Below are 11,023 nucleotides of genomic sequence, written 5' to 3'. Positions count from 1 at the left end.
GCTGAAAAAAAATTAATTGTCAAGCTTCAAGGTGTCATTCCATACTCTAAATTTATACATTAAATTTTTTTTATATTTTAATAGAGGGAGGAAAAAGTGATTTTAACTTTACCTTATGATATTTTCGATGATAAATTTAATATCTGTTTTTAATATTTTAAAAATAGGAGGAAAACAACAAGATAGAGAGAAGTTTAGGGGAGAAATGTAAAGTCTGCTCATATTGGTTAGTGAAATTTCAATGACGAATTGGATATTTTAGAAGTCACAGGGCTCATGACTGTTCTCGCGGCGAGGTCCCTTCGAGAACATGATGCTTTGCTCAACTGTGTTCACGCCGCTGCGCCAAAAAGTGAGTTTGTTTCTCTGGATTGCCAAAAGACTAATGCTTTTTTGATATGCATTGCACCTGGAGCAAAACTATTTAGAGGATGCTTGTTTCAGTTTTTAGGGAAACTCTTAATTTTAGGGAAATTTCAGGTCTGTTTAGGTGGTTTACACCAAGATCTATTAACACAAGGTCTGGAAATGATACCATGATGCATTGCGGCAGTCGCCATTGGTTCCTTTTGTAATAGTGTTTGTAGAGCGAATTTTGATCGTTTTTTTTAATTTCAATTAACTACATTTCTTGTTATCTATTTTTGTTTAAACGGTTTGGTGTTAGGCAACGACTTGTAAAATATTGTCAGCAAAAGGCATAAGATTGTTCCGTTTTCTCATTAACAAAACCAGGAGTTAAATTGCTTAAATATTGTAGAAATGCCAAGTGTAAACAACTGAGAATTCGAGACTTTTTTAAAACTCTTTCTGCCCTGTGGGCACTAAGAGGGCCTCTTTCAGCAAAGCCCATTATGGGTTCGAGCCAAGCCCACCAGTACCGGCCCGAGGCAAGTTTTAGGATGGAGCGAGATCCTATTATGGCGCCCCCTGGTTGCGCCTAATTTATACCCTTTAATTTTCTTTACCACTGAGGCGCCCCTTAGGACTTAGCGCCTGGAGCGGCTGTTCCGTCCGGTAGGGCCGGCTCTAAAGCCCACAATGGACGGTCGGGTGGTGAGGGACGGGACTCGACACATCCGGACAAACCACCTCGAAATATTCCTGGGGATTTTTCGACCCGTTCGAATTCGATCCCGGTTCCCCCAGAGCGGTAGACTGTCACCTTGATTGCTCGGCCATCCTGCTGTCGAGAATTCGAGGCTGTATGAGGTTAGTGGATAAAAATAATGTTGAAAATATAAATTCACTAACGTGTTTGCAATAACTTTTGTGAAGTAACGTAACTAAATCTTTTAGATACATCTTTAGTAGTCACACTTTGAAATTAAAAGAGTGAATGAAGAAAATTGCTAAATAAATGTGTAAATTATTATAAATATAGGGGAGATCGGGGCAAGATCGGCATGTTAAGCTTTACTTAAATTTTGTGTAATAAATACTGCTGTAAACTGAAAAAAAAGCTTTGCATATTGTCTATTGGAATGTTACCTTACTATAGAACTGGTTAAAATCAGTTTGGAAATAAAAATAATTAAAATAATTACAACTTTACAAGAAGAGAGAAATTGACGAAGTTGCCCCGGGTATAGGGGCAAGATCGGCAACTTCTCTCTTTTTGTAAAGTTGTAATTATTTTAATTATTTTTNATCTTGCTTTTCGTAATCTGAAAATACAGGAGATTACACTCCGTCACTAATATTCTAATATACAATAGCAATTTTTTGTTTTGTTTTTTTCCACGTGTAGTATAGAAATTTGTAATAAGATACATAATGCGGTTATAATAAAATATTGTGCGATTATTTTCATATAATTAAAATTAATATTTATTTTTTTTTAGAGAATACGAGGGAAGCGGCGCTTCCAACGCTTGTAATAACGGCACGCCACTGGTGTTCAGTGGTTTTTCCACTTAGATAATGGTGGGCCAGGCCCATAATGAAGAGATCCAACATATATGGGTTAGCTGCAAGAAAATTTTTGAGCCATTCTGCACTTGGTCTGCAGAATGGCTCAAAAAGGTCGGGGTAGCCAAATTAAATCAATCATAAACAGAACTAAAAACGAAAATAAGGTATTCAATTTACTTCCAAACAAAGAGGAAATATTTTATTTTTATTTTAGCAATCTGAAACGGAAAATCAAATTTAGCTTTCTAATTTAATTAGAAAATAGACAAACAAACCTTTATATTATAAATATACAGGTTCATTGGAATATATTGAAATTCTTAATTAATGTTTAAATTATTAATAGTGTTATTTTCATTATCAAAGTCTCTTCTTGTAAGAAGCTCTTTAACAAATTTCGGTGAGAAATCTGCTACGTGTCAGGGAACTATGACCGCAGAAAACCTTATAATGGTTTTTTTTAAACTCTTTCTGCCCTGTGAGCACTAACAGGATCTTCTTTTAGCAGACCCATTATGGGTTCGGCCAGACCCTTAATGTGGCGGCCGGGGGCCGACATATCCGGTCGGATCACTACCCGAAAAATTCCTGGAGAGGATTGCGATCCTGAGATCCCCAGAGCGGTAGGTTGTCACCTTGATCGCTCGGCCATCCAGCCGTCCTTATTATGGGCTTACTGATTTAGCACATAAACCCTATATCCTGACACGTGCGGTTTCATATTAATGCATGTGCATTCCAGGCCGTGGTCGAGAACTCGCTTTCTTAGTGCCTCATTTTACTGCTTATTACGAACTAGAAATTCTCCCGTCAAGCATAACGGAATATTTTTTTTATAAGAAAGTAGAGATTAAAGAATTGAGAAGATCTTCAAGTCCAGCTTGACGTTGTGATACTGTTTTTGCAGCCCTTGACAAAGCCATTCTTAATCAAGTCGGACTCCATGGCCTTCAGGGTTCTCTGTTGTTCTTATTTTTCAGATCTAGAATTCATTTGACCAATTTTACTCTTACTTTTTCCCCCAGGCAAATTATTTCTTCGACAATATAGCGAAAACATGTCATGTAAACTGTAAAAGTAATGTAAATTGACCTGTATATAGCGGAACCTGTCCAACGCGGAAACGGAAAAGAAAATCGAATCGTATAACAGAGAAATTGGTAACTTTATCCGATTTAACATAAATTTAACAAGAAGTTTACAAACCTAACATGTATAAATCATAAAAAAAAAAAAATTCAAAAAATACACATACCCAATACAGAATAGCAAAGCACGACTACTGTATTACAGTAATTCTATAGGCATTTGAACGGAAAGTCTTTGCATATTTTTATTAACAGCTGTTTTTACTTAAATATGTGATATAATTATAAGTTGTGAAATTTAACACACTGTTCCCAATGTGAGATTGTATTCTTTGTTTTGAAGCTTATTTTAAATTTTTTAACATGACATTTCGTTTGAATAAAATCAAGTAGAAATGTCTGCAGATAAAATTCACATCGGACATATTATGCACGCTTTTTAACTTTCGTAATAATAAAAAATATTTACAGTATTATTAACAGAAAATTTGTTCTAGCGGGTGATGATTGCTCGGTCGAGTACCGAGGTTCCACTGTATTTGATTAACGCGATACACATCAAGAAATTTATTAATTTCATTAATCAAGTAATACCTATAGTAGCAACCTGTATATAGCAGAAACCTGTCTATCACGGAAGTTGTTCGGTCCCTTGGGATTCCGTTATAGACAGGTTTGACTGTTTTGGAAATTACATAAATAACAAGTTTGGCCATGCCTACAATCGGAGTGGCCGGATAGTAAAAAGCGGGGCTTTGCATCTATAGGAAGGACCGTCTTTTTTTGTTAATTCTTTCCGTTCTGTTGGCAGTAAGAGGGCCTCTTATAGCAAGCCCATTATGGGTTCGGCCAGGCCCACAATGGGGCGACCGGGTGGACGACAGACCATCTATAAAATTTTCCATGGTTTTTTCGACCGTCCGGATTTGATACAGTATCCTCGAGAACAATTGGCTGAGGTCTTAATTCAAATTTCTGATTAGTCTTTTGATTGGAAGAAATTATTTCGTCATTTTTTAATTCGTCTCATCAAACTGACGTATAAAGTAACTATTATTCTTAGGAAATGAGTAAATCTATTCGTTTAAGCCTTATTTATAACAAAAATAAATAGTTCAACTTTAATATTAATAAATTTTATATATTTTATTTTCTTTACATATGTTTATTTTCCCCTCATTTTGTAATTCAGGGAAAAACTTGCAGCTTTTTTTTCTTGAACGAAAAAAAACATGAAATTACACAAGAAAATAAAACATAATAAAATTGTAAATATTTTATTAAGTTTTAATTATATATTACGATTATAATATAAACAGAATTTAAACTTTAATTATGCGTTAAGTTTCGAAAACTGAATAATGGTTTCTAGCTTACAGGGAAATTTCGCGGATGGGGAAAATAATTTCAAACAGAATATCCTACTATTGCTTATAGTAAACGTTATTATTCTCTTTGTTGTCTTGAATTAAATTAAATTATTTTTATATAATTAATATATATCAATTTAAACTTCTGTATTTAAAAAACTCTATCTAAAGATTTATTTTTGTTTAGGGAAGAACGGGAAAGATAGGGTAAAGCGGTCATTTGAAAAGTAAGTTATCGTTTGGTTTTTGTGCAAGTTGAAAATTTAATTAAATCTTGATGTTTAGAGATTTATTTTATTTGCAGAATTAATATTACGAGGTATGTCATGTTTATTAAGGATTTAATACGTTTTCTTAATCAAATATTTTGAAATCATTGTCAAATTGATATAAACTTGAAATTGAAATTGATGAATTTCAAATTTCAAAAAAGTCACATGTTTTTTTGTTGTAAGCAAAATAAATCTTGGATTAATTGTATTATTGCACGCATGTAAAATAAGTGAATTATAATTTAAATTTTGACATAACCTTTCTGTCAATACAATAAACAACATTTTAATACAATCAAATCATATTAAAAGATAATACATATCATTAATGATAATATTTAATTATGTAACTTGTTTTCATGATCAGTAATGAAAACTGGTGTCTAAACCAAACCACTGATTTAACAAAAACTAAATTATTCTCAAATGATTTGATTTTTGTTCATTTTATTTAAAACAGTTTAAAATCATTGCAGTTTATTTATAGTTTGTATCGGTTGACAATAGCAGTAAGACTGCTAGCATCAACTGATATATGTAATGAATACTATTCACAACAACTATTATATGCATTGGCTATATTATTATTATTTTAAATGGGAAAAATGATAATGCTACAATGCAATCCAAAATCCTAATCAATTTCCTATGTAACTAAAACACAATAAAACACATAGATGTACACTTGTAAGTAATAAGCTGGATATGGTTTCCTGTCAATAAATTAATTTTAAATTAAATGGCAGCTTAAACTGCTTATCTATAGCCAAATTGCATTATATTATTTCATTAAATTAGCCTTGTTACAACCCAGTGAAGAATCCAGCAGTTTGTTTGGCATTAATCTAATTAATTATATAGATAATGTTATAGTGTAAATCTAGGTTGTCCAACTTTTTTCCTAATGGGCCAAATTAGAAATTTGGGTATATTCAGCAGGCCACGAAGGTACTTTATATAAATATATGTTTTAAAAAGTTCAAAATGCGAATATTAAATTTTAATAACAAATATATATATATATTACAAAAATACTGTATTATTGACAGTAAAAAAAGAAATGTTCACACAATATAAAAATAAATTCAACATGATTTTTGACATTGCCTTCCTTTTGTAATACTGTCAATATCTGCTTTTATGGTAATACCGGTAGTCTTAATTCTAAGAATGTTAGTTAAATGGGAATCACTCAGTTTGTTTCTTTCAGCAGTTTTGATATTTTTCATGTGCAAAAAGAATTGTTCACAACAATATGTACTACCCCACATGCATAACAGTTTTCTAACACCAAATAGTCATTATGACATCAAAATGATGTCATAACAATGTATTCAGCAATGGAATGAGAATAATTTTAATGACATACTTTACCAAAATAAATGAAAATATACCTAAAAAATTCAGAGTGCAGTGGGCCACGAGTTGGACATCCCTGGTGTAAACTTTGTTACGTAAATAAGACTTGTCATTCATTCACTTTCAACTTTTTAAACATATTTAGGTTTACCTCTACAATGAAACTTTTTCACATTTAGATATTTTCCTGATGTTTTCATTTAGATATTTCCTGATATATCTTCTATACAGTATGGGATATAGATTTATAACTAGGACACCATGCATCTTTGTCATATTGTGGTAAAATTGAGGCAGAGCACTGCATTTTTGTAATTAAAATTTTTTAAATTAGTATTAGTACATGCAGCTTTTGTTTTGTCCCATGTAATTTGAATGCTGACGTGTTTGAATATGTATGTAAGTGCATTTATATGTGAGAATGAGAGACAAAGTGTGCATGTATATGAGAGAGAGAGACCAGAAGAGAAAGATTGCTGGCCACATGGGAAGGCAATTGGTATATTTATTGGTCACAAAGAGGTGATCCAAAACTTAGAACATTAGGTTATTTGCTGGAAATCGCATTTAGGTGTTAGTTTCACTGTTGTACTATTTCCAGTTTTGCCATGTGTTGTTATTTATAACAAAGAGGTGATCGTTGCACCTGCTGGGTTCAGAGAGACAATCCTTACATTCACTCAGCATTGATTGCTTTCTTCTTGTGTTTTGTTTGCTTTTGGTGCCCATTTTCTGTTAGGTGTGCAATGCTGTTTGTTTTAATTTTTTATCTCTAAATTTGATTATGCAGTGCTTAATCATATCAGGGAGCATGGATTTTGTCACATTGATCCCACAGTACCTCAAAAATGAAGTTGTAAACACCAATTTTTTATTACATTTTAGGATTCTTCATTGCATTTAATGGAAAATTACAAAGTTTAATCAAAATTGATTAATCAAACTTTGAGAAAGAATGTAATTCTGTAAGCCATATACAGTTGCTTAATGCTCCACCTCAAAAATTTTGAATAAAATAGAGAAAATACACAATGTGATTGATACCCTAATTTGTCTGTACCCATTCTTGAAAGTCTGTAAATCAAAATCTCATAAATAGGGACAAGCTTATCCATTACTTCTTGAGATCAATTATAAGTAGGACATGTATAATAAGCATATAAAGTTGCACAAAATTTCTGATTAAGCATATCATAAAAGGCTTGCTTAGCATTGAAAAAAGATGTTTTGTATATTAATGTTTTTGAATGTTAATCACCAGACATATAAAATTTCAGAACAAGTCAAAATGAATAAACATATTAATTAAACAGTATTTATTATAGAACTTTAATAAATGTGGCTATAACTATAAAATTTTATAAGAATATTAACTTAACTTTTTAAAGAAAAACATCTGTCTTAAAGCAAATGTAGCAAATGTACGCATAAAATTTTATAAAAACTAGAACGAAACAGATGTGTTAATTTCAGTTTTAATAAATGTAACCATAAGGAGGAAATTAACTTTAACTTTATTTAACAAACTTTATTCTTAAAACAACCCAACTTGTTATTTTTTTAAAAAAAAAAAACTTAAAATGAGTATTTGTTTTAGTTAACTATCATTGGCTGCAATTTGAAAAAATTGCAGACCTATAAATTTCCACTGTCATCTGTCCGTTCATCTTTCCTTAATCTTGAGAACGGAGTTATATGAAAGATGTGACCAGATATCGAAACCTTAGGGACAGGAGGCCCTGATTAACTACATAGGAACATTCAATGCAAAGTGGAAGTCATGTTATTTCAATTCAAAACTTTTCCCCTGAAAGCAGTTAATAGATGACTTGCACAACTGTATTGTTAAAGGAAAAGTATGATGTACAGGGCAAGACATTACAGTACAAATTTGAACTGAAGAGCATATAGTTTAAATTAATTTAAATTGAAAATATGGTTTCCACAATGCCAGGCTGCAATTTTTAATGTCACAATAAATAATTGCTCATTAATGTAATTTTAAACATAACAAACCAATTATAAAGAAACCTAATATACTGTAAAATGATATTATAAAACATTGATAAGGATAAAAATTACTGTTTGTTTCTAAATAAACTAATAATGAAATGTTTTTCCAAATTTTCAACAGAAAATCCCATTCTTCTGTCACTAAATATATTTTAAAACATGAATAGCTTTTTTCGACATTACATTGGTGATTGGAACATGTTTAGAAATACTGGAAGCACTTATAGGAATATCCCAAACAATGTCTCCCCGTCAAGATCCTATATCAGTGATTCTCAACCTTTTCTTCGTCATGGTACACTTTTAATAATTTAAAAATTTGGCAGCACACGCGGTTACTTTGGTAAATATCGCAGAACAACCAGTGACGTCATAACAGTGATTTTTAAACACAGTTGATTACTTAGGTCACATTTTCTAAACACCTTGGTAACTACCAGCAGTTACTGGTAACACCAATTACAATTTCCAAATGCGTCCTAGGAAGGTCAATCAAACTAATTGAGCTACTTGTCTGACGTCGCTTTTGTATGGGCATTCGCTGTGGCGGCACACTTCAAAAATCTCACGGCACAGTGGTTGAGAATCACTGTCCTAGATATATGCTGCAAAACTTCGTATCCTGTATTTTTAGCTAAAACTTATAGTTTTCTGCACACTACTACTCCCATAGGACCTTGTATCCTTGAATCGGCATTTTTAAAATTATTGATTATTTGGAAAGCACTACTAAGGCAAATCATTTGTTTCAAGGTTTTTTTTATAGCTTTGCTTACAAAACAGTAATTTGTCTTTTATAAAAGCTAGATTTTGTTCAATTGATGGATTTTTTAATACCATTTGGCATTTTCTAATGGCTTCACAGATGGATTCAGGGAACTGTGACACAATATTCTCAAAACAAACCAAGTGATCTGCATAAAACTGGCTGTGTCTATCCATGTCCAACATCTCATCATGATAGACTCAGAAAGAAATAGTATATTTGGTGATTTTTCTCAGAACCATTGAATCTTCAATAGAGATTTTAAGAAAACGTTTTCTGTTTTTAATTAGAATAAATTGTATTCTAATAGTTTCAGCAATCTGATTCTTTCCATGTGTTAGACATATGCAGCAAATTAACTTTTTGTATAATATTTTCAAATTGGAATATGCTTTCAACATATAAGCAGCAACATCAGAAAGCATTAACAATATTTTTTTTATTTGGCACAGAATTTGGTAAAAATATATTTGTTAATCCATCAGGAATAAATCTCTTAATTATATTGTTAATTATTGAGCTAACTGCTTTGAACTAATTAAAAAGGTATTAATAGTATAATCTTCATTTAATATACCAATTATTAAATGGGCGATGTGCCAGCTGCACAAATTGTTTCATCGACACCATACCATGTATAATTATTTTGAATTTATTTCTTTATTTTGTCAATACAGTTTTTATAAACTTGGTCAGCATAGTTTTTTGTATTGTTGATTCTGTGGGTATGTGTCTACTGCAGTATTTTTGCAAAAAGATCTAAAAATGCTATTATTAAGTTTTGTTAATGGTATATTTGAGGAAACAATAAATCATAATAAAATTCTTGTTTACTTTGTGTGCCTGAACCAGCAGTTGTTGAATCTAAAATAGTCTGTTGAGTAGTTGCTGAACCTCTACATTTTTTTCAGGTTTTTCTGATGAATGGCAGTTTTTACATGCTATGTAATATATTTTTTCCATAATTAATTAATTAATTAACCTGCAAAAGATGGGATGCAGCTGTATTTAAACCATTTAAAATATGCAGACAAGTGAAAAACTTACTGATTTGAGGCAGGCATGGCAAATTAATTTGTTGTTCTCATATTTCAGTTTGGGTTGTCCCCATATCCATTTGCCAACAGTAGACTTAACCTTTGGCTTTTTGTAAAGCAAACTCACACATTATATTTCGGTAAGCAAAATGTAAGGTGAATACCGTTGTAGATGTCAAGATAATTATGCAAATTATTTATGCTTTTACAATGAAAATTCCAGGAAATTTGTCTCCACTGCTGATGTAATTGAGATAAGTCATTTGATACATTTCCCTCCACTGTTCCTCTCTCAAGGAAGAAAGAAATCAGACTAGTCCAAAGCACTGCTATAGACATTTATTTTAAGCCATCCAGAAGAGTGTAAACAATAAAATTGAGTAAATATGTACAAAAAGGTGACACAAAAAGGAAAATCAGCCCCAAAATGACATAAAAAATAATACAGTATATGCATAAAAGTGTAAAATAAGCAAAAAAAAAAAAAAGACACAAATGGAATTGTCCAGTGGGTTCTATTCATTGTAATTCAGACATATATATAGTCATACTGACCCTGCACTAAATGCTACAAATAGCATATCTAGAAATCGACAGACTAATTATAAGTACAAAACGTCAATTTAGCTATCAATCAATGATTCTAGATGAAATAAAATTAAATTGATGATTAGGTTATTTACCATTAAAAAAGAAACGAAAGAGGCATTTATGATACAAGAAAAACAAATGCTTAAGTCAGTGTTTTTCAACCGGGGTGCCGCGGCACCACGATTGGGGTGTCGCAAAGTTTAGGGCTTTTAGGCATTTTCTTGGAAATTTACTTAAGTGTAGTTCAAGATAACTCATTGTCAGTTCTATTTTGCTACGAGATATCTAGTAAGCAAAGAAACTATGACTAATTGCGTGTTAATGTAATGTTCTACGCTACCTGTACGCGCGACTTGTCACGAGTTCGCCCAAACCACATTGCTCGGCTTTCACGTTCCCAGTCCCAGTACCGGGCCAATCACCAGAGAAGAATGACACGGACACTCGTGTCTTGTATATGCTTTAATTAAAAAACGTTGCATTGTACTTTGAAAAGCGTTCGCTTTCAATCACAAAGTAGGTGCATATTACAGTATTTTCATAGTATTCAAAATTAATGATGACAAATAAACAATTTTTTTATCAATTTTTTAATTATTTGAAAATTGGTTTG

The 11,023-nt window shown here is 31.8% G+C and overlaps 1 protein-coding gene across 2 annotated transcripts in view; it reads left to right on the top strand.

Annotated features, from left to right (window-relative positions):
• Positions 1 to 248: 248 nt before the first annotated feature.
• LOC111624730 overlaps positions 249 to 11,023 on the top strand; it is a 23,540-nt gene continuing 12,765 nt past the window's right edge. Inside the window, exons 1-2 of one of the 2 annotated variants that reach the window (XM_023367655.1) lie at positions 249 to 352; positions 4,560 to 4,599. The gene's annotated coding sequence lies outside the window, so the exon portion shown is untranslated. Of the gene's footprint in view, positions 353 to 4,559; positions 4,692 to 11,023 lie in introns of those variants that run through there. The other variant, XM_023367654.1, reaches the window with a different exon arrangement.

Source organism: Centruroides sculpturatus, unplaced genomic scaffold (assembly GCF_000671375.1).
Source record: "Centruroides sculpturatus isolate CEXI.00-Female unplaced genomic scaffold, Cexi_2.0 scaffold396, whole genome shotgun sequence".
NCBI classification, from domain to species: domain Eukaryota; kingdom Metazoa; phylum Arthropoda; class Arachnida; order Scorpiones; family Buthidae; genus Centruroides; species Centruroides sculpturatus.
Note: the sequence above shows the minus strand (reverse complement) of the source record. Positions and strands in the feature narration are given on the sequence as shown.